At 39.5% G+C, this 25,372-nt stretch overlaps 1 protein-coding gene across 1 annotated transcript in view; it reads right to left on the bottom strand.

The window, feature by feature from the left end:
• Positions 1–12,101, bottom strand: part of BORCS5 (BLOC-1 related complex subunit 5) — a 37,463-nt gene extending 25,362 nt beyond the window's left edge. Inside the window, exon 1 of the mRNA XM_089246343.1 lies at positions 12,020–12,101. The gene's annotated coding sequence lies outside the window, so the exon portion shown is untranslated. The remainder of the gene's footprint in view (positions 1–12,019) is intronic.
• Between the last annotated feature and the right edge of the window lie 13,271 nt (positions 12,102–25,372).

The following is a 25,372-nucleotide window of genomic DNA, read 5'->3' as shown; positions in this document are numbered from 1 at the left end:
CGCACAGATATACAGGAGTAGTGTTGCTGAGGGTATCGACCCAAGAGATTGGAAACTTGCTAACGTTGTTCCGATATTTAAGAAGGGTAGTAGAGAAGCGGTGTCAAATTATCGTCCAGTGAGTTTGACGAGCTCCCTCTCGAAAATTTTGGAAATTATCATCAAAAGGCAGTTTGTGAAGTGGATAGACGAGAATAATGTATTGTCGGATAATCAGCATGGGTTCAGGAAGGGGAAGTCATGTGTAACTAACCTCCTTTGCTTCTATGATCACATGACTAAGGCTTTGGGTAAGAGCAAAAATGTAGACGTTGTTTACCTTGACTTCCAGAAGGCATTCGATCGGGTCCAACATGGCAAACTCTTGAAGCGTTTACACGAGATTGGAATTGGGGGCAACTTGCTGAATTGGATAGAATCATGGTTAAGAGATAGGTTGCAACGAGTTATGGTGAACAGGGAATTCTCTGGTTAGACAGACGTCACAAGTGGAGTTCCTCAAGGAAGTGTCCTTGGCCCCATACTTTTTTCACTTTTTATCGATAAACTCGATCAGGGTATCGATGGGATTACTAGCAAATTCGCAGATGATGTGAAGCTAATGGGGGTAATCGGGAATGAAAGCCGTAGGGAGTTGCTCCAGACCAACTTAAACAGGATTGCAGCATGGGCAAATGAATGGAGCATGACGTTTAGTGTTGATAAGTGCATGGTCGAACAACCCACGGTTCTCTTACGAGTTGAATGGTGTCACTATCCCGGATGCAACTAGGGTCACCGATTTGGGAATTCTCATTGAGGAGCGTCTTAGGTTTTCTGAACATTGTTCAGCCGTGGTCAAAAAATCGAATAGAATGCTTGGTCTCATTTTCAAAAAGGTCTCTTCACGTTCTCCTAAAGTCATTCTTCCGCTTTTTCGAGGATTAGTTCGTCCTGGACTGGAGTATGCTGTAAGGTTTTGGAGACCATACCTACAGAGGGAAATAGAATTGGTTGAAGGGGTGCAGAGAAGAGCTACGCATGTCCTTATTGGCACACAGGGCTTGAGTTATGAAAAGAGACTTCATTTTTTGAATATGTTTACATTGAATGAACGCAGGTGTCGAGGTGATATGATCGAAGTGTTCAAAATTTTCAATGGGATGGATAGGATGGACCATGAACTTTTGGTACACCGCCAATCGACTGCTTTTACAAGGGGACACCAGTTTCGATTGGTGAGGGACAATGCAAGGTTATGGTGTCGCAGGGAATTTTTCTCTAATAGGGTTGTTAATAAATGGAATAGCTTACCCCCGGAAGTAGTAAATTGTAACACAATTGACACGTTTAAAAAGAAATACGATAAACATGTTGGGGTAAATCGAGAAGCTATCCATTCTTAGAATAAGACAACCATAAGTATTCTTTATGGGCATTGTATCATATTTTATCATGTGTATATATTGTTTATAATTTGTGTTAATTGCATTTTTAATTGGGTTGCTGTTTTTTTTTTTTTTTTAATATATGACATCCATATTTTTATGGGTATCTTTTTATCAGCGACCTCGTTGGGCATTTTGCCTGTTGTGGCGTTGTATTTGTATAAAAAATATAGTTGTACAGGAATTATCATTATATCAAGAACTAACATTACCATCATGCGCCACAGAATTTATGCTGTTCTCTGCATCTCTTCTGAATCGTTATTAGTACCACAGGAAAATGCACTTGTGAGTATTTATTTGGAGCAAAAAAATTACAATTAATCAGTTGATTAATAAAATTCAGATGGTTCACCCCTATAAAAAAGTTTACTGCATACCACTTTTGTGTAGTACTCACAAAACAGCTTCACGGCATCTCCATTAATCCTTTTAGCATTCAGGTGATGCAAAATACTAATGTTTTTTGACACTTCCGGAAGAACAAAAATGACAGATTTATTGTAATAAGAACATGATCACATACACTACCCTCATTTAAAAAAAAGATGACCAATTCTCTCATATTTCCTATAAGGTATTTTTTCAGACTTTTTAAAGACAATCTTGCCTTTTATATTCATCTCCATATATTCCAGCACTTTTAATAATCAATTATTCAATTATATCATAGAAGAATGGGAGGAAATACCCATCCCTTGCACTATCTTAGAGATCATAGGGACACTAGGACCCCCTAAAAGTTTCCCATATATTAATAACAATTAAATGCTATCACACAGTCCCTCAATAAAAAGACATCTGCAGCTCCCTTGCATTTAAACGCCCTTGCCTGGACATGTTTTCGCTCGCCTGATACAGCCTCCTTTCTATGACTTAAAACAAAAAAAGAGTGAACTCCGTGTCCCTCTTGGTCCAGCACATAGTTGTAGCCCTTTAAGGCACACAGCCTCCATTATTCATGCTAAATTTTTTCTTACTCATTTATTATTTCTTCGTATCTCATTTTGTTACTCACAATGCAATTAAGTGTTCAATCCTTAAAAAACATTTTTTACTGAAGTTAAAAAAAACCTTCCAAACTCTCTTTGATACCACTGGTTAAATAGAATTAGATTTGTAACTCTTGTCTAACATGTTGAGATACTTAGCTGTCATTGAACATGGTGAAAAATGAACCTCAGTAATCCGAATAGATTGTGCGCGAGTGGCGCAGCGGTGAAATGCTCATCTACCACCATGAGGGCTACCATCAGATCTGCAGGTTTGATCAAAAGGATTGTCAAAGTTTTTACTCTATCAGACCTGAGGCAATCACCCATAGATGGGGCGCTGTCAATATACCCTTGCCAAAAGTTCCCTCCATGCTCAAGACAGAGACGGAAGTATAACAAGATTGGGAAGAAAATTTTTCAACTCTATTAGTAGTGAATTGGTGTTTGGCAGGAGTGTATATGTTGTGAAAAGAAATTTGAATAAGTCCCAGTCCCCTGATTAGGTAAGATTAGCTGGGTTTGGAACAGCTGTAGTATAATCCCTTTTTCCTTTGACAACTTTTTTTGGTGATTTCCTTTATAGCCTGTTGGCATCTTTTTTCTCAGTCTGCCATTTTCTTTCATTGCCGTTTTTTTGTGGGCTATTATTATTTCCTCCAGCTTCTAGGTTTCCATTTTCTTTCACACTGTTGGTTATCGTCTGAAGGAGAAATCCCCCATAGCGGTCGTTGGTAATAATAAGCTTTTGTGTAGAGTGGTGTGTTTGAATCAATTGAGCCTGTTAACATTTTAGAGCTTATTTTTTTATTTGTTTGTTAATATGTTGTATCGTATATACCATTAAGCCCAGTTTGGTACATTCAATTTTTCTTGTTGGAATATCTCATTTCGGATTTTTCCCCTCAGGCTGTACATTCACATCTCCATTTTTATTAATTTTTTACATACTAGCCATCTTAGGGCCGTCATTTCAACTTTTTCCAGGGTGGGGGGGGGGGGGAGCAAAGAAAATGTACTCAAGGTATGGATATATATATATATTTGTATATATATACCATTTGTAATGTATTTTCAAAAGCCAGGGGGCAACGGCCCGACCTCCCCCTCCCCAAATGACGGGCCATTTTGGCGGCCAAGTTTTGATCCAGCAATCGTGTTTTTGTTGAACCCAGAGACTGTTTTTGACCAGACTCAGAGAACTTATTTTGCTTTGACCAGGGGCGGTCTTAGGGCAGTGCGACCGGTGCAGTTGCGGTTGCACCGGGCGCCAAATGAAAAGGGGCGCAGAATCACGTTAGATATACATTACCAGAAAAATATCTTTGATACATATTTAAAAAATAACTTCAGTGGAACTTCGGTTAACAAGCTTAATTCGTTCCGCGAACGTGTTCGTTATACCAATCAAACTCCCCCATAGGAAATAATGGAAATCCGGATAATTCGTTCCACAATTATTCATTCACATAAAAATGACTAATGAGAACGGCATTTAATCAATAATACAATCAGTGGCGGATTACCGCACAGGCGCATGAGGCGCGCGCCTGGGGCCTCGGCAGAGCGGGGGGCCTCCAAATAGTTGTGTGCTTCATCCTACATGTGAATTTATATGCGCATCAACAAATCTCTTGAACTAAGTACAGTATCTGCTCTCCCTTTTTTTTTCAACCGCAATTTTTTTTTATTTTTTATTTTTGTTATTTTTTGTATACTGTACGTATGAGTTATGGAAGAAAAACGGGAACTGAAAGAAAAGAACAATTTACAAGACGCAGCTCTCAAGGGCCAGTTCTTCCCCGACAAAGAAAGAAGAGACATTGTAAAGCGATCATTCAGGGAGGGTCATTTTCAAACAGTATTTCCCTAAGGGCACAAGCAGGAGGAGGGATGAGAACAGCAGGTCCTAATGTCTGTCCGAAATGAAAATTGTAGTGAAGGCATAAACAGATGTCTCATTCCACAGTATTAAATGCTTTTATGGGCGCCGATAATACGACAGCTTTGGTGTAAGCTTTTGTATACAGTATAATGGATGGCAAGATCGGCAAGCGGCGACATCGACAGGAAGAGACAGTCGTACTAATTAAAATGAATGTAGTAGAGCTCTTATTGTGATTTTGTCTCCCACTTGTTTGAATGAAATACTATAAGCTGGTTCAAACAACATATACATTTGCAATCTATGACTGGAACCATACGACCATATGACAAAAGAAAAGTGGGGTTTGAAATGAATGCTGAATGACATGCATTCTGAATCACGTGATTTTTCTGTTGCTCTTTTAACGGGTCTAGGTCAATTCGTCGCGATCAACTTGTCGCGCGACAATTCGTCGCAATCAATTTGTCGCAGCGTCAATTCGTCGTGCTACAAACTCGTCGCGGTACAAATTTGTCGCAGAGTCAGTTCGTCGCGGTACAAATTTGTCGCAGAGTCATTTCGTCGCGGTACAAATTTGTCGCGGTACAAATTTGTCGCAGAATCAGTTCGTCGCGGTACGAATTTGTCGCAGAATCAGTTCGTCGCGGTACAAATTTGTCGCAGAGTCAGTACGCCGATCAAATAAATTTTCAAAATTCAGTTTTCATGGTATTCATGCCACACTTCCCGCTTTCTGGCGGGATCTCCATTTCTCGCAGCGAGGGGCGTTGGGCGAACACACGAAGATGATAGATAAGTTATGATAAAATAAATTTTTAAAATTAAATTTTCACCGTATAAGCCGCACTCCCGCTTTCTGGCGGGATCTCCATTTCTCGCAGCGAGGGGTGTTGCGGGAACACACCAAGATGATAAATTAGGATCAATGCCCATCCCAAAGCACAATTTGCCTAAGGGGTCATTTAAGTATTACGTCAGGATCGGGGAGGGAGTTTCGGATTTGTTGACTTTTGATGGCGGGGGGGGGGGGTTGAAGGTCGCTTACGTCATCAACCACCCCTTTTTGAAGATATGAAATATTCTAAGCTGCTTTTTGTGAAATTTTGCTGACAGGGGAGGGGATGGGGGTCAGTGTTTTGCTGATTTTTGCTGACAAGGGGGAGGGGGTCAAAAATGGCTGAAAATCTGCTTACGTAATACTTGAATGGCCCTAATTCACTATTGAATATGTATCTGCCATGTAGAGAATACATCTTTGAGGAATTTTTTACCGACAATATATCTAAGGCTAGCATTACACTATGAAAGTGTTCTAAAAGTCCTTTTATAAAACTTGAAAAATTCAACCAATAAGATTATCGGTTGCATTTGCTCGAATGTAACCTATGAACTTTATTGGTTGGATTTTTTGAGTTTTTAACTTGAGCAACTTATCCGGTGCAAATTAAATTTTGAAAATGTATGTGATCGCAATTTATCATCTCGGTGTGCGCCCCAACTCCCCTCGCTACGAGTAATGGAAATCTCGAGAGAAAGCGACAAGTGTGGCTTATCCGGTGAAAATGAAATATTAATTAAATTAAATTATTAATTATTTCAGGTTCTTGTGGAGATACTGTAGTGGTTAATGTTGGTGGGAGTCTCGAGTCCACATGGGACAGATACAAGTTTACACTTAAAGAGAGCCTCCGCTGTGCTGTAATTTGGGGAATATCATAAACACCGACATTTTTTTACAGAATTTTAAAATTTTATCATAGAAAAAATGATTTTTTTAACATTTACAATAATTGAATAATAAAACATTAATATCAATTGTAATTTTAATTTCGATGTAATTTCGATGATTTTTTTCGAAATGACAAAAAAAAAATTTAATAAACTGTGTGCATTTCTTGATGGAAAAAAACTTTTCTTCATGTTTATTTTTTCACGTATGTGACAAAAAACCTACATACAGATCGCGTGACGAGTTGACTCTGCGATAAATTGACGTCCCGACGAATTGGTTACACGACAAATTGTCACTGCGACGAATTTGTACCGCGACGAATTGGCTCTGCGACGAATTTGTACCGCGACGAATTGGCTCTGCGACGAATTTGTACCGCGACGAATTGGCTCTGCGACGAATTTGTACCGCGACGAATTGGCTCTGCGACGAATTTGTACCGCGACGAATTTGTATCGCGACGAATTGGCTCTGCGACGAATTTGTACCGCGACGAATTGGCACTGCGACAAATTGATGCGCGACGAGTTGAGCGCGACAAGTTGAGTGCGACAAATTGACCGGCTACGCTCTTTTAACACTCCCTCCCCGGCTGAAAAAAATCAAGGGGGTTTCTTTTCCTTCTTTCTAAAGAAAAGAGCTACATTTTTGGATTGGTCAAGGAGGCTTGGGTAGACAACATCTTTGTGTCAGACCGAAAAGTGTTTATTGTTAATGTAATTGTAATGTGTGTTATTGTAATGAAAAAAATTTTCATGCCGATCCTCAAGATTTCCTTTAGGATTTAGATTGCAGAATCTCCAAAAATAACGGTAAGCAAAACTAAAAATATATAAATTATCTGATAAATTTTTATTTGAGCATTTCAATTCAACTACAGTAGTCTCTCGAGAATTCGGTCGTGCTCTAATCCAGCACGTCCAGTAGTCCAGGATATTTAGGTGGTGTGGTGTCACTTTTCTCCTGATGCCCTAACCCCCTTAACACGTTCTAATATTTCTTAATTGCTGATCAAGTCCTGACTATGTCTTTGCACGAAATTTCATATATTATTTCAATGGGTTTCTTCAAAGTTAATCCAGCAATTTTGGTAAAATCTGGCACACCGTGGTGTAATACGTACCGGATTAGCGAGAGTCTACTGCAGGGGTCTTCAACCTTTGAGGCATAGCAGGCCATATTGAAACATTTTATAAAGTACGCGGGCCACAATGTTATACAGTGGCATTTTTCGTTATTAAACGAAACGGGGGGGGGGGCATAATATAGAAGATTTTTATTCACTCTGAATACAAATAATGCAAAGGCAAAGGCCACAACAGGCAGAGTGCCCAACGAGGTGGCTGAAAGAGAAAATAATAATAATCAATATAATAATAGTAAAAATAAAATAGAATAAACAAATAAAAATAATAATTTCTAAAAAATTTTTTTTTAATAATTTCTTTCATTGACAATAATTTTAATTCATTCTGAAATAATTTCTTCCATTAAAAATATAATTCTTATATTTACTCCGATATAATTTCTTCCCTCTATTGAAGAAATGTTTTTCTATTAAATATTATCAGTATCTTTATATCAAATCAAATATATTATATTTGAGATATTATCAAATCTTTATTAATCAGTAATATTAAATTACTAAAACTATGACGGATCTCCATTTTTGCCGTGTGGCTGAAGGCACCAGGACGGACATCTTAGATTACTAAAAATATGATGCAGAATTTTACTGTGATTTTTTTTTTTTTTAATGGGAGTGTGATTATTTTTCATCTAGTACCAGAGAATATCCTTATATTTCCTTATCTTATTTTTGTGTTTATGGTTTTGGTGATGCAAAAATAAAAAAAAAAGTTATGATTTTTCATAATATTGTTCATTTTAGTGAACCATCTCGTTCTTATTAGGGCCAAAAGGGTGCAGTGGTGGATAAACGCAAATTTGTGGGTGGGGGCGGTGGTTGTGACCATGTGTTCAATTTTTCAGGACGGTTCTGATTTCTTTTGGAAAAAATTCTGAATTTTCCCCTTTTTTTAAGCAAATTTATTTTCTTGGTTTGTTATTCAGTCAAAAACGTAGAAAACATTTTTCTTTCCATTTAATTTTTCTGATCTCGGGGGGGGGGGGGGGGGTGACAGCCCCTACCTTTAATCCGTCCCTGATAGGGGGGCCTCCAGATCAGGTTGCGCCTGGGGCCTCCCAAAATCATGATCCGCCACTGAATACAATGCAATAATAATAATATAATACCATACAATATATATAATGTAATAATGCCATAAACAAACATGCGATATACGATAATGTATACAAATCAACTTATTCTAAACAAGAAAGAAGAGGACTACCTTGTGTTGGACGATTTACGGACTCGCTGTTTGCACTGTTATTCTTTTTGTGTGATTTTAAAAAGAACATATCCAATGACACTTGCTTTTTGCCTCCTTTTTAGGATTTCTCGGAGATGGGAAATTGCATTGTCATTGGACAGATTTATTGCTTGCTTTACTGTGCTTCTATTTCATTGGTAGTTTTCTACAGAATTTTGCAGATTCCCCCATTTTACACATCTCTCTAATCACATTTCAAAGGTGAGGGACTTCTCACTTCTTTTTCCCTCAGAAAAAGATACCCTCAATATAAGCTCTTGCTGTTGCATGCAGTGGAGGTCCATCATTTCGTCTATGGTCAACTCTTGGCCAAGCATAATTTATATAAAAAACAAGAGCACATACGCGCAATTACAATGCGACATCTAGTTTCATATAATAGTCACACTCAATTTTTCCAGTGAGACACGCTGATCGGACACTGTAGGGGAGAATATTACCTATAATTCCACAGTACGTGTGTGCACGAAAGTGAAAAATCATCAGCTTAGTTGTGAAAATGTGACAATAAATAAACAAAGCACAAAATTTTTGCTCGTAATACGAATCATCGCTCGTTAATCAAATCAATTTTTTTTTCAAAATTTTTGCTCGTTATGTGCATTACTCGTTAACTGAACCACTCGTTAACCGAAGTTTCACTGTATATGCTTTTGTAATTAAATTTTTAACGTAATTATGACTAATGAAACCACTCTCAGAAAAAAAAAATTGTTGATAAGATGCAGTGGTTTTCCCACACTAAAGCTGCTTCGAAGTTATAACTCGTCATGCAGCTTTGATCCACTAAGAAATTCATATACAAATACAGGGCCACAACAGGCAAAATGCCCAATGAGGTGGCTGAGAAAAAGATGGCCATAAGAAGAATGGATGTCATATATTACTAAAATGCAGCAATTAGAAATGCAATCACAAAAACTATAAACAATATATATATATATATATGATAAAATATTATACCACGCTCATAAAAAATATTTGTGGTTGTCTTATTCTCTAACTATGGATAGCTTCTCGATTTATCCCAACATATTTATCGTATTTCTTTTTAAACGTGTCAATTGTGTTAGAATTTACTACCTCCGGGGGCAAGCTATTCTATTTATCAACAACCCTATTAGAGAAAAATTCCCTGCGACACACACCATAACCTAGAATTTTCCCTTACCAATCGATCCGAGAAGTTTTGTTTTTTATTTCAACGTAATTTTTTCTAAACGTATAATCCACGGACTACACGCAGGAAAATAGGGTAGGATAATTGGGACTTCAATGGAAATATGGAAATAAAGTAGTGTACCTCACATATCCAAAACAAACAGCTGCAAATCTATTTCAAATAAGAGAAATTTTGGATATGTGTGTCTTCGTATATTTGAAATGAGGTTTCTTGAAGCTGAAGAAATATAGCATTAAATGTATGTTATGGTAAATGCGTTGAATCGGTAATGCATAATCCTAATCGTCTCGGTAAGTTCGATAAATTTCGCAACATCTATCACTTTTACCGGCGATTATGCATAATCCGTTTAGACCCTGTATGCACAAACGTGCGGGTTGCTTCTTTTCGCTTTAGATAGTCTTTTTTAACCTCAGGGATGTTAAGCCCAAACTTCAAGAATTGTGCATTATCGTTGAAATTAAACCGAAGTCCCTGAGGTTAAAAAAAATCTACAGAGAAAAAAAACAACCCTTTCCCAGTGCAGTCTTAACGCATGGGCCCACCAGGGTGCGGCCCGGAAGCCTCAAGAGTAGAGGGGAGCCTCACAAAAATTAGATCTAGTTAAAATTTTCTAGAATTTACTAGATAGAGCCTCAGAAAAACCACTTGGTCCGGGGCTTCATGATGCTCTTAAGACAGCTCTGCCCCTTTCCCAAGGCCGTAGCGTGCTTTCTCGGGAGCAGTCTTTTCTTGGAGTCTCCTTGAAATAGTTATGTTCAGAAAAAGGAGGAGTTACAAGTGCCCCGCCCCCTCCCATTCGGGGACCACCTAATAGTTAGGGGTCTTGCCCAAGTTGCAGGGCCCGGTGCTTTAGCTGGTGTTTTTACCTGCCCTTCTGTTAGTACTGGGTCTGAAAGGGATAATTTCAAATGAAGTTTATGAGTTTTATAAATATGAAAGAAATCATACGGAGAAATATCACTTTAATTTAACAACTTTTATTAGCAGCTTTGCCCGTACGTGATGCATGCACTACACGAATTTTACTATAAAATTCAATTAAAATAAGTTTGAAGAAGATAAATCCTTTGTGATGAGTACCTTGCATAAATGTGTGACGATCTGCTTTTTAAATGTTTAAAATCTGTTAATTAAATAAAACAAGTTGGGCTTTTATTGTTGTCTACAAGTTGAATAGCAGTAATCCCATTCTAGGAAGAAAGCTTTTCCGACTTCTTCGTCCCTTAATATCCAACCAAGAGGTGGGGGGGGGGGGTGATGGGAAGGATCACCACATCAAGAGTCTGATATGGTAGAATAAATCTGACTAGCAAAATGACTAGCAAAAATAGCCTCCTCCGACACGATTCGCAAATATGGGGGGGGGGGGGGCGCTGACTACTGTTTTTGCACCGGGCGCCGCTTGGTGTAAGACCGGCCCTGGATCTGACCATTGTATTATTTAAAAGAGAGTCTGGGTTTTTATTTATATATTTCAGAGAACATTTATTTATATATCAGGAGAGATGGGTGTATTATTCAAAAGAGAGAAGTCCCGATTATCATTATTTTCAATCCTGCATCTGGTCTGTGATGATATATTTTTAATCTCAATTCCTTATTTAGTTACGGAATATTGTTTTGTTTGTGGTTTGCTCTTATCGTCTTTTTTTTTTTAACAGCAATAGTATTATCCCTTTTTGGTGGTGTTAGCTGTTTTTTCTTTGGCAAAAAAGACATCCAAAAGCATGACTTTTGTTTCACTCTTGGTGACTTCTCATTATGTTCTTGGGCGTTTCCTTTTTTGTTTTTTTTGCCAAAGAAATGAATCGCCAAGACATTGCCAAAAATGTATATTACAGCTGTTCCCTGGGTTCTACTTTTCATTTGGAAACACCTTATTGGAGTGTTCAGGTTATATGAAAGAGGTTTTTATCAGGGTTTTAAGGCAGTGTAGAGAAAGATTCAATTAAACCAGAGTTCTTAACCTTTTCCATTCCACGGACCATTTGTGCCAATGAGATGAAGTCCACAGACCCCTACACAAATGATAATAAGGGCACAAGCCCATAAAATTTACAAATAACATTTTTACGTTGCTATGTAAAAACAATAAGTGAGATATGTTTTCATATTATAACTCATGAACCCTCCCTGAAATCAGTTGCGGCCAAGAACCCCTGGGTTACAATATTTCGGCGGTCAGCCATCTACACATGAATAATGTGTACAATGTCAATACATGAATAATATAATATGAAGTAGCCGGTTAAGAGGTTATAATACATTGAGACAATCAATTAACAACCACTAGCTAGATAATAAAAAAATAATCATTTTCGAATAAGCTTATAAAAATATTTGTTTATGTTTTTATTTCACTCCTCGTCAATAATTAATAAATGGATTATTAACTTGCCTAGTCTGTTCCAAGCAAAATCAAAACAATCTAGTTCAAGATCTAGTTCTGTTTTCAAAAAGGAGTAAGAAACAACGCAGTTATTAGGGGGAGCCCTATAAAACCGGTTTTCCATCTACTCTTTTCGGAAAATCAAGTGACGTCACCCGATTCGTCACCTGACCGTCTCCCGTTGATACAAACTAAAATTACTGTTTTTTTGATTAATTTTTTTGCATAGTTCTAATTCACAAAACTTTATCATTTTTTCTCAGTAGATGCGAAAGAAATATCGCTGATTATGAAAATATTTTTTTAAAAGTTATTTCATTTTTGACAGATTTTTTTTTTTCCCGACCCATGCATGCAATGTTAAATCAAAGGGAAGTATCTCGGTTTGTAAAATCGAAAAGGAAACTACCAGAAATGTTTCTTCCTCATAGAAGATACCTTTCGATATTTAACGTTCAGTGCAGGGACGCCGGAAGTCAAAAATGGTTGGTGTTGCTCAATGTTTATGGGACATTACTCAGTTCGGGGGGGGGGGGTTGTCATAACAACATATATTTTCTATTGACCATACGTCCTTTTTTGAACTAGAATGTCCCGTTTTTTTCCTAAATCTGTATTTGATTTCTGCGATGACGGGGAATTTAACCTACTTTCGTAGAAAAAGATTTTCGCCTCAGTAAAATATGGTAAACCTATGGATGTCTGCCTCAAGATGATCAAAAATTTAGAGTATTTTTTTAATAAATTAAAATATCGACAGAAGTTGCATATAGCATTTATCTGCATTTTCTTTCTATTTCGGTTTGTTTTAAATTCTTTTTAAAAGTTAGTGATTCAAATTTTTTCTGGGAGGGATACCCCGGTTTCTCCCACAAAGTTTGGTTCTGCGCACGTCCCTGAGCCCGCGTACAGTATACGTAGACCTATTAATGTTTTTATACGCTCAAATACATGAGTGTATACATATATATGAACAGGGCTTGACAAATCCAAAAAAAAAAAAATTACGTGCCAACAAAATATAAGTGCCAAGATTCCCCCCCCCCCCACAAAATCCGTCAAAAATCCTGTATTCTGACTTGTTCAGGACCCCTTCCATGCTGGCAGACAAGTCGACGTAATTATCGATAATTCTGTACTGTCCTCAGACTTCAATACAGTTATCATACATAAAAATATTAGGCGTCGAAAACAATTTCTTAGTCGCCATGGTGACCTAGTGCCTGGGATTTGTCAAGCCCTGTATTTTTCCATCAGATTATTTTGAACAAAAATTTTTTGACAAAGAATTTTGGAATTTTTTGAACCTAATTTTATAAATTACTATAACATGAGGAAACATCGACGGGCCACAACGAAAAGCTTCGAGAACCAAATCTGACCGTGCGTTGAAGACCTCAGGCTTACAGGAGGTCTTGGCTATACATAATATGGAAGGCTTGAGCCAGGGGTCTTCAACCCTTGCACTTGCAGCTGTCGGTTGATCGAATATGAAATCTCTTGAGATAGGCGGGGAAGGGCCCGTGCCCTGTAAGGTACAGGGTCATTCCCCTTGACCAGCCGTTGTCACCAATCTTGACCTTCGGAAGGATCTGATAGATCTTTCTTCCTGTTTTGGTGTTGGTTTCCCACTGTTGTTGCCATTTTCGAAGCATTGTTTTGCTTAAACATATTTGTATAACCCGCGTGCAGGGCCGTCTTAACTGCATGGGGGTCCCGGTTTCTCCGAGGCCCTACCAGGCAAAATCTCAACATTTTTTTGCGAGGCCCCTTTTCTCTTAGAGGGGCACGTGGGCCCAAGACGGGCACTGCCCGTCTGCCAATAAGGATCCCTTCAACCAGTCCAGGACGAACTAAGCTTCGAAAAAGCGGTAAGAGACCCTTTTTTTTTTTTTAAATAAAACCTAGTACGCTTTTTTTGACCACCGCCGAATCAGAAAAAGACCTAAGCCGCTCGTCAAAATCGACGGGGGGGGGGGGACACTCGTAAGAGAATGTTTGAACTAAAACGTCATGCTCCATTCATTTTCTGTCTGTGGCTTCCTTTTGCGTGCGAAGCGGCGGATGGCGGCGCGTTTGGGCCGTGTGGGGGGGAATGGCGTGGGGGCTCCGGTGGGCCTGGATGCCGATAGGATTTTTTTCCAGCATTGCCTCAGCCGTTCACACTCGCAGCGCAGAGCACCACGTCGTGTGCCACATTTCCCTGAAGTATATTTATAGATCACACTCGTGGCGCAGAGTAGGGACATCGAGCAAAAAATGCGGGTGAGGAGGGCGCGAACACGAGACATCGAGCGAAAAATGCGAAAGAGTGACTCGCGGGACATTTATTATATCCTAGGTCACTCATTTTTTTTTTTTTAAATAGAAGTTTAAAAGGGGGCTACATAACCGTAGTTGTCCGATTGTTTTACGGGCCACTTAATTGATTTAAAAACGTTTTCCACTGAAGTGATTTGAAAAAATATATGTCGCGTGCCACTTAAAAAGCTCTGTAAGCATGTGATCTGCAATTATGTCACTCGAGTAATTTATAAATGTGCCATGGAGCAATTTAAGTGCTCCAGAGCTGAGCGACCAATCATCTGTAAATGTGGTGGGCCACTTTATTGATCTGTAATTATGTTACTCGAGTAATCTATAAACGTGCCGTGGAGCAGCATTTAAGTGCTCCAGAGCTGAGCGACGAATCCTCTGTAAATGTCGCGGGCCACTTCATTGATTATATTATATAAATTATTTATTAACATTTTATAATTATTAGTTTATTATTATTCATTAATGTTTTATAATTATCAATTGTTCTTTCATAATAAAAGAAAGAAATAATGAATTATAGTGTAAACGTATACAAGAAAAAACACTTTGAACGCGATTTTCTCAGAATGCAGTTTCTGAGCTCATCCGCAAGATTAAAAAAAAAAACTGCTCCGAAAATTCTGAAATTTTGTAGAAATGTTTATTCGACATGTGTCAAGTGCCACATTTCCCTAATTAGTAAAGTATATTTACAGGTCACACTCGCGGCGCAGAGTACTCTATATCCACGACGTGCCATAAAAAACGAACGTTGAGATATTTTTAATTTTAAAAAAATTTAATATTATTAGATTTCAATTAAAAATATTTACATTTTCCAACAGCTATGGAATCAAGGTACGTTTCATGTAGCAATATAGATTATTACAAACAGAATTAAAAATAACGTCTTGTAACATCTCTAACTGCTAAAACTGTTGAAATCGGTGTCAATGAACCTCTCCACGTACTACAAGCGGAATTAAAAATGACGTACTTACGTTCTATAACATCTCCAACTGCTAAAATTAATGTCAATGAACCTCTCCACGTTTCTGTAACATCTCTAAAATACGAACTGCTAAAATCAGTGTCAATAGGGGTATTATTTTAAAAAAAACCTCTATTAAAGCACTTTCAAATAGCCGTCCTTTCAGGCAGGCCACTTAATCTTCCTATAAAAGAGCAAAAAAAGAAAAAAAAAACCAAATGTTGAGATATTTAAAAAAAAAAAAATTAATGATTAAAAAAAAAAATTTCATATTATTAAATTTTATATTTTAAAAAAATATTTAAATTATGCACTTACATTTTTTCCTGAGAGGACGGCCTTTCATTAGAGCGGTGGACAAAGCATCAGCCAGGGTATATTACATAGCTAGATTAAGGAAAAGAAAAAAAATATTAAATATCTTATATATAAATCTGTCTGTAAGTATATGTCTGTTCTTTATACAAATCTACAGTTTTAGACCGATCGTCGCCAAATTTTGCATATATACCAAACACGACCGGGATTGAACCGTAGTCTACTTTAAAAGTTCGCCAGAGCTTGGCAAATGCCCAAAATGGGCGGAAAAACTTTCGGGCAACAATGGTTTTGGGGCCCTCAACAATTACTTTCGGAACGTTTACTTTGGTTACCGTGGTTTCCAACAATGCGTTTCAGACATGTATATACACTGGTGAAATAAATTAAGAGAATTTGCATATTTTATCGAATTTCATGAAAAGAACTGAACTGAATGTAAAACCACTGCTTCTAGACAAAAATGCAAATCTTGTACGTCAAATACGTAAGCGTACACGTGTGTGTAGGCGGAGCCAGTAGAGAAACAGGCTTTATAAGCGCGCGTAAGTTAAGACGCATTTCGTTCGCTAGCACACCTCGGCGAATTTCTTGGTGTTATTTTGCAGCAATCGGCTAATTTCAAATTGTAACAGTAAAAATGAGTAACCACCAACGTTTAGATGATGGAATGAGGTGGCGAATTGTGGGGAGGCTAGAAGCAGGCCAATCTCAAGTCCAGATTTGGAGAGAGTTCAATTTAACGCCCAGCGTCGTGTGTAACTTATGGAAACAGTTCCAGGATACCGGATCCATCGAGAGAAAGCCTGCGCAAGGTTGTCCAAGAGCCACGACGGCCAGAGAAGATCGCCATTTGTCGATTATAGTGAGGCGTAACAGGAGTGCTACAGCTACTCAGCTCTCTCGTGACTTGTATGCAATCACAGGAACCCGTGTATCAAGGGTGACTGTTTCCAAAAGACTTCATGAGAGAGGGTTGTTTGCAAGAAGACCTGCTGTTTGCGTCCCGCTCACTTCTACGGACAGGAGAATCCGTTTATCATGGTGCAGAGAGCATAGAGATTGGAGTATGGATCAATGGGCGACCGTTCTCTTCACTGATGAGTCCTGGTTCAGCCTAAGCACCGATTCTCACCGTACGTTCATATGGAGAGAACCAGGGATCCGCTACCTACCCTCCAATGTCCGCGAAATCGACCATTATGGCGGAGGAGGTTTAATGGTCTGGGCAGGCATCATGTTGGATGGCCGCATACCTCTCCATGTCTTTGAAAGAGGCACTGTGACTGGTGTGAGGTATAGAGATGAGGTCTTGGAACCCTATGTTCGCCTTTTCAGGGGTGCAGTTGTCCCTGAGTTCATTTTACCGGTTCAAATTTTCGAGTCTCAGAAAAATCACTTGGCTCGGGGCCCATGATGCTCTTGGTTCCCCAGACAAATTGTTTTTTCTAAAACCCCCTACATAACTAAAAATGATTGCTCGGGGCCGCATCTAGATGATTGCTCAGCCGGGACAAGCCAGCACCTCCTACAGATAGAAGGCCTTTGCACTGTTTGCCATAAAACCTCATTCAGACTACCTAGCAATTTGCCACATTTTGAAACACAGCATCCTATTTCGTTTCTTCTTATTTTGGCGTAGAATCTTCCTGATTGGCTCACAGATACCTTATAGTGATTGGATAAAAGGGCATAGAAATCGTCAATTCTGAGCCCGATAATTTCTTTTCCTCACAACGATAATAATGGCGCGAGCAGGAATTTTTTCCCCTGAATATTCTGAGGGAAAATGGACTACTTACTGACGTCACAAGAAGACTGCGGAGGCCTTCTATCTCTAGGAGGTTTTTTTTTTTTTTTTTCAAACCGAGCACAACTCAGGTCTATCGCCATGGGCAATTTACTACCTAGTGAGTTGTGCTGGAAGTGTAAGTGTGTGTGTACCTAACAGTCTGAGTGCGTATCTAGTGTTGTGTATGATTTTTCAGTGCTGCCATCTATGTTTCAGAAGTAAAGTGAGTGAAGTGTAGTGATTGAATATTTGTACTGCTTGTAGGCCTGTTGCTCTCTGTGACGAGACTTTTTAACGGGGAGATCGGCTCGCATTTGCACCTCGAAGTTGGGAACCACAGAAGACCAACTTCAGCCGACCACCACTGTGGTGACGGTGGGGTTCGAACCCGGATCGCCGCCATGCGAATCCGTCACTATGACCACTCGACCACCACAGCGGCATCTCTAGGAGGTGCTGGACAAGCCATTACCTCCTAATGGACAAGCACGCACTTTAGTGCCTCCTTTTAATATTGAAGGAGAGGTTAATGGGTGAAATTTGCTCCCCCTAGGGCAGACTAGACAGACCATATTTGCTCTAGGAAAATACTTGAAACTGGGATTCAAAATACGGGAAAATACAGGACATCGCCAATTACCACCAAAAGTAAGCAAAGTTGCCAACTCGTGCTAAAATCACAGAGAAGTCGCCAATCGCGGGAAATGAAGCTCTACTGCAAATTGCAGTGAATTAAAAAAAAGCGAAGATGAATATTCTTATCTGTAGTCGTGATTATCATAATCTAATTTCTGAGTGAGGGAGATAAATTTAATAGCTAGTTTGAAGAATGAAATGGATAAAAAAAATCAAGTTGGCTTCGCTGAAAATACGTAAAAAACCGGGACATTTTTGCAAAAAAAACAGTCGGGACAGCCAATACGACAGAAAAAAACCGGGACTGTCTCGGGAAATATGGGATGTATGGTCACCTTATTAAAAACCAACAATTTTACGTACAAATACAAATACAACGCCACAACAGGCAAAATGCCCAACGAGGTGGCTGAGAAAAAGATGCCCATAAAAATATGGATGTCATATATTTCAAAAATATAGCAACCCAATTAAAAATGCAATTAACAAAAATTAGAATCAATATACATACACATAGGGTGACCATACGTCCCGTATTTCCCGGGACAGTCCCGGTATTTCCTGTTTTTTTGGCCGTCCCGACTTTTTGGCAAAAGTGTCCAGGTTTTTCCCGTATTTTACACGAAGCCTACTTGAATTTTTATTCTTTATTGAAGTCAAAGATTGACATTATTTTTCAACTCATAAATTATTTTATGATAATTACAACTATATATGAGAATATTAATCTCCCACATTTGCCTTGGTGAAAGTTTTTTTTTTTCGTGGAATACATTTTGATCCACTGCAATTTGCAGTAATGCATCATTTCCCGCCATTGTAATTTCCCGTAATTTTCGCAATATTTGGCAACTTTGTTTGATTTTGGCGTCGTGTTTGGCGATAATTGGCGATGTCCTGTATTTTCCCGTATTTGGAATCCCGATGTCCCGTATTTCTCTCGAGGAAATATGGTCAGCTTACATACACATGATAAAATACTATACAATGCCCATAAAGAATATTTATGGTTGTCTTATACTAAGTATGGATAGCTTCTCGATTTACCCCAACATGTTTATCGTATTTCTTTTTAAACGTGTCAATTGTATTACAATTTACTACCTCCGGGGGTAAGCTGTTCCATTTATTAACAATCCTATTAGAGAAAAATTCCCCGCGACACCATAGCCTTGCATTGTCCGTCACCAATCGATACTGGTGTCCCCTTGTAAAAGCAGTCGATTGGCGGTGTACTAAAAGTTCATGGTCCATCCTATCCATCACATTGAAAATTTTGAACACTTCGATCATATCTCATTATGCTCCCGTTTGAGTGGGTCACGTCTCGGGTTTCATTCTGAAGCGCGCGCTTCAGAATGAAACCCCCACAAGGGGTGGGTTGACAAGGCTCCAGCCCTGGGGCCCGGGAGGATTTTAATCATTTTTTGTTTTTTCACCCTATAAATTCATCATAAAGGGGCCCCCGTGAAAGTCTGGTCGGGGGGGGCGTAAAAGATCCCAGCCTAGGGGCACTGCTTTAGTATGTGGGGGCCATGGCTAATAGCTAACCTTATATATTCTAGAAACCTTGGCAGGTATGTTCCTGTTTCTTATAATTCATAACTGAATGATCATACATCCGCATTTTTCGTATTTCACGAAATTTCGACCACGCCGACTTTATTGTACAAATGCCGATCATGTTCCCCCCCCCCCCGTCTCAATAGGATAATATATCACAGATAAATTTCAAATATTTATCCAATTTACCAACGACGCTTGGGGGCTTGGTTATTATGCGTATTCATCAGTAAAGCGGTAAATTTATCAAACTTACCAATACGATTGCTGAGTTTGCACTCAGACAGATGATTTACTGTCAGGAGACCTTTCTTAAGCAGGTGGTCGAAGAAGACTTGGGCCATGCCAGAAATTGTGCGCGTATGTATTGTGAACCTAACGTAAAGTTTGTTTCTGTGTAATGTTTGCTATCATCTGCCATCAATTTTTCAAACTAATTTTACTTCAATCTTTCGATTGAATAATTGTACCTGTAGTGACCTATGTTCTCCGAATAGTAAGCACTCACCGAGAAAAACTCTCTTAACAGCAATTTATTAGTAAACATTAGAATAAGAACGTACACTGAAGACACCGATCCTACTCGATCGTTTTCACACACACACTTCTCTCTCTTTCATTTTCGAATGCCCACCTCAGTTCTCGCGATTTTCGTTCTCCTGAGGCCTTTTCCCCCCTCCTTTGTCTCTTGAGCCTTATACCGTATTGTTACGTCAAGGTTGTTACTGGGAGACGGCATAGAGAACACTACAGCAGGGCCGCAACTAGGTGTTTGGTCAGCCGAGGCAAGAGCACATTTTGGCGCCCCCATGTAATGCTGAAGGAAGGGTTGATTGGTGAAATATACGCCCCCTCTGGTTCAGCGCCCGGGGCACCAGACCCGCCTGCACTCCCGTAGTTGCGGCCCTGCGCTACAGTACCGTTGTAGGCCTATTGCTCATTGTGGCGAGACTTTTCAACGGATAGATAGGCTATTCGCGCTGATGTTGGGGAACCCCAAAAAACCAACTTCAGCCGACCACCACTGTGGTGACAGTGGGATTCAAACCCGGGTCCTCGCTATAGGAGTCCGTCACTATGACCACTCGACTAGACTACAACGGCAGCTAGTGTAAAAAATGATCTGTTTTTCATATATTTTCATCGAAGCCAACTTGAATTTTTATTCCTTATCTTATGATTATCAGATATTTCTGTTGTTAAACGTTTCATCATTTCAATCCAATGCAATTCGCGTAGTGCTTCATTTCCCACCATTTTCGATTTTTCAGTGAATTTAGCAATATTTGGTAGCTTCGCTACTTTTGGCATCTTTACAAGATATTCACGTCTCAGGTGTTTTCGATCCTCCCGACTTCTTTTATAAGAAAAAATGCGTAATTTTTATTATTTTTTCAAGGAAGCATACTTTATTCTTTACTGAAATCAAGAATCAAAATTGTTTTTCTAACTTATAGGTTATATTATGGTAATTATGACACTATAAATATGTAAATCATATCACATATTTTAATTTTGTCATTTTTAACCCTTTAAGCGGTTTTTAAAGTTTTCCTGATCCGCATTATAACTGCCACGTTTGAAATTGCAAAACCTTCGCGAATTGCTCTCGTATTTTAAGAAGTTTTTCCGATTGCGAGTAGATCAGTGCCGTCTTAAGGCATGGGCCCACCCGGGGGCCTCAAGCGAAGAGGGGCCTCACAAAAATGAGATCTGGTTGAAATTTTCGAGAAGTTGTTTGGTAGGGCCTCAGAAAAATCAATTGGCCCGGGGGCCCATGATACTCTTAAGACGGCCCTGGAGTAGATAACTGATTCTCCCCATTGATCGGACCAACATTTTCCAGCAGATGTTTAAGAATTGATGTACAATGCTCAAAACAATTAGGGGAGCAAGCAAAAAAGTGAAGAAAACCGTGCGAGACAGCCACGTATTGGCATACAATGGATAGTACACGCGTATCAATGCGCAATACAGAAAAGAGACGTAAAAAAATTTGGAATTAAGCTTTAATTCTTTGAAAATATGGAAAAAACATGAAAAGATGATTTAGGGCAACAATTTGGTTACATGTAAACGATAAAAAAAATTACTGTTTAGACATGATGCATGAGTTTTAATAGGGCGTGTGGTCTCCTCGAACAGCTAAGACTGCTGCACACCTGTTTGCCATGGATGCGATGAGGTTATCGATCAGACTTTGGGGAATACCGTTCCACTCCTCAAGAAGTGCAATCTGCAAGTCTCGGACAGTAACAGGCGGCCTTGGTCGCACAGCAATGCGTCGTCCGAGCATGTCCCAAACATGCTTGATTGGATTCAGGTCAGGAGAGCACGCTGGCTATTCCATACGCTGTATTGTTTCAGCTTCAAGCATGTTCTCCACCAGACGAGCTCTATGCGGTCGGGCATTATCATCCTGGAAAACAAAGGAACCTCCAATGGCTCCAGCGTAAGGGATCGTAGTAGGTCGCAGTATCTCGTCTGCATACTTTCGAGAAACTCCTTGGTTTGTGTTTGTCATGAAAAAACTACTGACCAAACTACATGAATATAGCGTCAGCGGCTTTTCTCTGCATGATTTTTCTCTATGTTACATTTGCACCCCATTTCGATCCCCTTAGGGGAAGAATCTCGAAAATTCCCTCCTTAGTTTATTTTTACGTCATAAAACAAAACTTCTGACCAAATTTCATGAATATAGGGCTTCAGCGGTTTTGGCTTTGCATGATTTCTTTCTGTTACCTTTGAAACCCCTTAGGGGTCGAATTAAAAAAAAGCCCTTTCAAAAACCCATTTCCTTTAGTGAGTCTTTACGTTACGAAACAAAACTATTGACCGAATTTTTTGAATATAGCTTAGGCGGTTTTGGCTAGGCGAAGAAGAATCAGTCAGGATATGTTACTTTATATATATAGACTAGCTGTAACCCGCTGCTTCGTCACGTGAACTTGGTCATCTGAAAATTGTTCTGCAATGACTTCCCCCATATAACATTTGCACCCCTTTGGGGGTTAAATTTTAAGAAATCCCGTCGTAGTGATTCTCTATATATATTATAAACTATAATACCAAATTTTATATTTGTAGCTTCTGCTGTTTGGACTCGGCGATGATTGCACCATGTAACGCAGTGTTTCCCAAAGTGGGCAATATCGCCCCTTGGTGGGCGATAGAAGCCACAAATATAACACAGGATCCTATGGACTCGCTTGAGTCTCGGGGGTGATGAAAGAAAAAAAATTCTGAAGAAGGGGGGCGATGCAACAAAAAGTTTGGGAAACCATGATGTAACGTTTGAAACAACCCCCTCCCCCACATATGACCCCCTTAGATGCTCAAGTTTGAAACATCCCTTTTTAGTGAGCCTCTACATTACAAACTAAAACTACTGACCAAATTTCATAATTATAGGCTTAAGTGGTTTCGGCTCGGCGTGATTTCTCAATGTAACCTTTGAATACCTTATGACCCCCTTAGGAGTTGAATTTTGAAAACCCTTTTCTTAGTGGGTCTTTACTTCATGAAATGAAACTACTGATCAAATTTCACATAACTTCAGAGGTTTTGGCTCGGCGATGATGAATCAGTCAGTCAGGACATGTTATCATATATACAGGGTGGTAACTATCGACCGCCCAATAATTACACACGTGATTCCTTGTGAAAAACTAATATGGAAACGTGTTTTCAGTTTTTTGATCTGACCTATAACGCTTTAAAGATTGGTGACGTCACTTAAAAATCCATCCAAAATCACCAAACGTATAACTTGGCGTTTTTTACAATGCTTTCTTTTTTTACCTTGTAATTTTTCCCTCCATGTTAACTACTCAAAGCACCACCACGATGGTTGTCACTGATTAGTAATATATATATATTGTGCGTGTTAACCCCCTTTTTTTCCTTTCCTATAATTATTCTATTGTGTATCATTTATACTTTACGCTAGTTGATTTGTCTATGTATTAAATATCCAGTATGAGCCTTTCCTGGCTCCTTGGGTATAACTCCTTCAATTGTATATGTACTTTTTATGCTTGAATAAAAAAAAATGTACTGCGTCTATTTATATATTTTTTGTTACGATTTATAATTTGATGGCATTCAGCATACAAGAATATTGTGACATGCACCTTAGGTGAGTGCCACGGATCAGCCTTGCAAGCAGCAAGGTTATACAGTCAACGGTATCCAACGCAAAAGCACCCAGACCATTAAGTTATTTTGCGACTGGACCACCGATTGCGCGAGTTAAGGTGGGTATTACCACAACCAAACGTAGACGCTGGGCCATGGGCGGAGATAGGGAGGGGGGATATTGCTCCCCCAGCATCAAAGGTGAAGTCGACTAATCTAATGCATATATGTATAGATGAATTGACACACATCATCGTGCCCCCCAGACTTCCAAGTCTATCTCCGCCTATGCGCTGGGCCAGTGTTGACCGTAAGGATACCGGCTTTCGAAGACATGTTGTCGTTGGTTGAATCGGATCCAACGACCAGCAGTCGAGCGATCGCACGAGAATTAAATTCAAGTCACGTAACTGTCTTAAACGTTTTGCACGATGTGTTCTTGAATCCATATCATTGCGCACGGGTGCAAGCACTTTCATCAGAAGATTATCCGCGAAGAAAAGAATTCTGCCAATGGCTGCTTCAACAACATTCTAATGACAGCACTTTCCTAAATAGGGTTCCATGGACCAACAAAGCAACGTTTACTCGTGAAGATGTCTTCAACAGTCACACACGTATCTGGGATTTTTCCAATCCCTATGCAACACGTCCAAATCCTCATCAGGTTCGTTGGGGAAATAATGTTTGGTGTGGAATTATAAACAATCTTCTGGGACCATATCTGCTTCCACAACTCGCTTTCTGGAGAGATTGTCTCCCAGACTTCCTTTGACGACGTTCCCTTGGCTATCTTGCGAAATCTTTAGCTGCAGCACCGGCCCATTACGCATCGAATGTCCGCCAGTGGTTAAATCAAGAATACCCAAATCGTTGGATTGGCCGCAGTGGCCCGCTGGATCCCCTGACCTAAACCCTTTAGACTTTTAAATGGGGGCCATCTCAAAGCGCATGTGTATAGGCATACACTTGAGTCGCAAGAGCTTGTAGCCACCTTGCATACGGCAGTGACACCTTCCATACTAGAATGTGGACTCAACTTTCCATCCCACGCCGTGCCTCATGTGTCTCAATAGACGGAGCACTTACTAATGTAGGATGCAATCTTCCTTTCAGCCGCTGTGGTGGTCGAGTGATCACAGTGGTGGTCGGCTGAAATTGGTTTTCTGTAGTTCCCAACTTCGAGATGCGAATCGTTCTCATCGTTAAAAAGTCTCGCCAGAGAACAACAGGCCTACAAAAACTACAAATATTCAATCATTACACTTCACTTCTGAAATCTAGATGGCAGCACTGAAAAATCGGACACCACACTAGATACGCACCCAGACTGTCAGAGAGAGAACCCCTGACCCAGTGAGTTGTGCAAGTGTGCACAACTCACTGGGTCAGGGGTTCTCACTCTGCTCCTCCAACCATTTTTTTTCTCCAAGTTTTTTCGAAAATATTCTTTGTTAAACACAGCTCTGGAGAGCCGGCGGAGCTTGCACATAAGCATTGAATACGGAAAAGGGGCACCGCGGGTGAAAAAGTTTGAGAACCCTTGCACTAGGTAGTAAATTGTCCATGGCGATAGACCCGAGTTGTAGTCGGTGTGAAAGAAAGCCTTCCTTTTTAGCCACAG

The sequence above is a fragment of the Pholcus phalangioides genome, unplaced genomic scaffold (genome assembly GCF_987345545.1).
Source record: "Pholcus phalangioides strain wild (caught in Gottingen) unplaced genomic scaffold, Ppha-v1.0 ptg000017l_1, whole genome shotgun sequence".
Classification (NCBI taxonomy): domain Eukaryota; kingdom Metazoa; phylum Arthropoda; class Arachnida; order Araneae; family Pholcidae; genus Pholcus; species Pholcus phalangioides.
The sequence above is the reverse complement of the archived record's forward strand: the minus strand, read 5'-3'. Positions and strand labels throughout refer to the sequence as shown.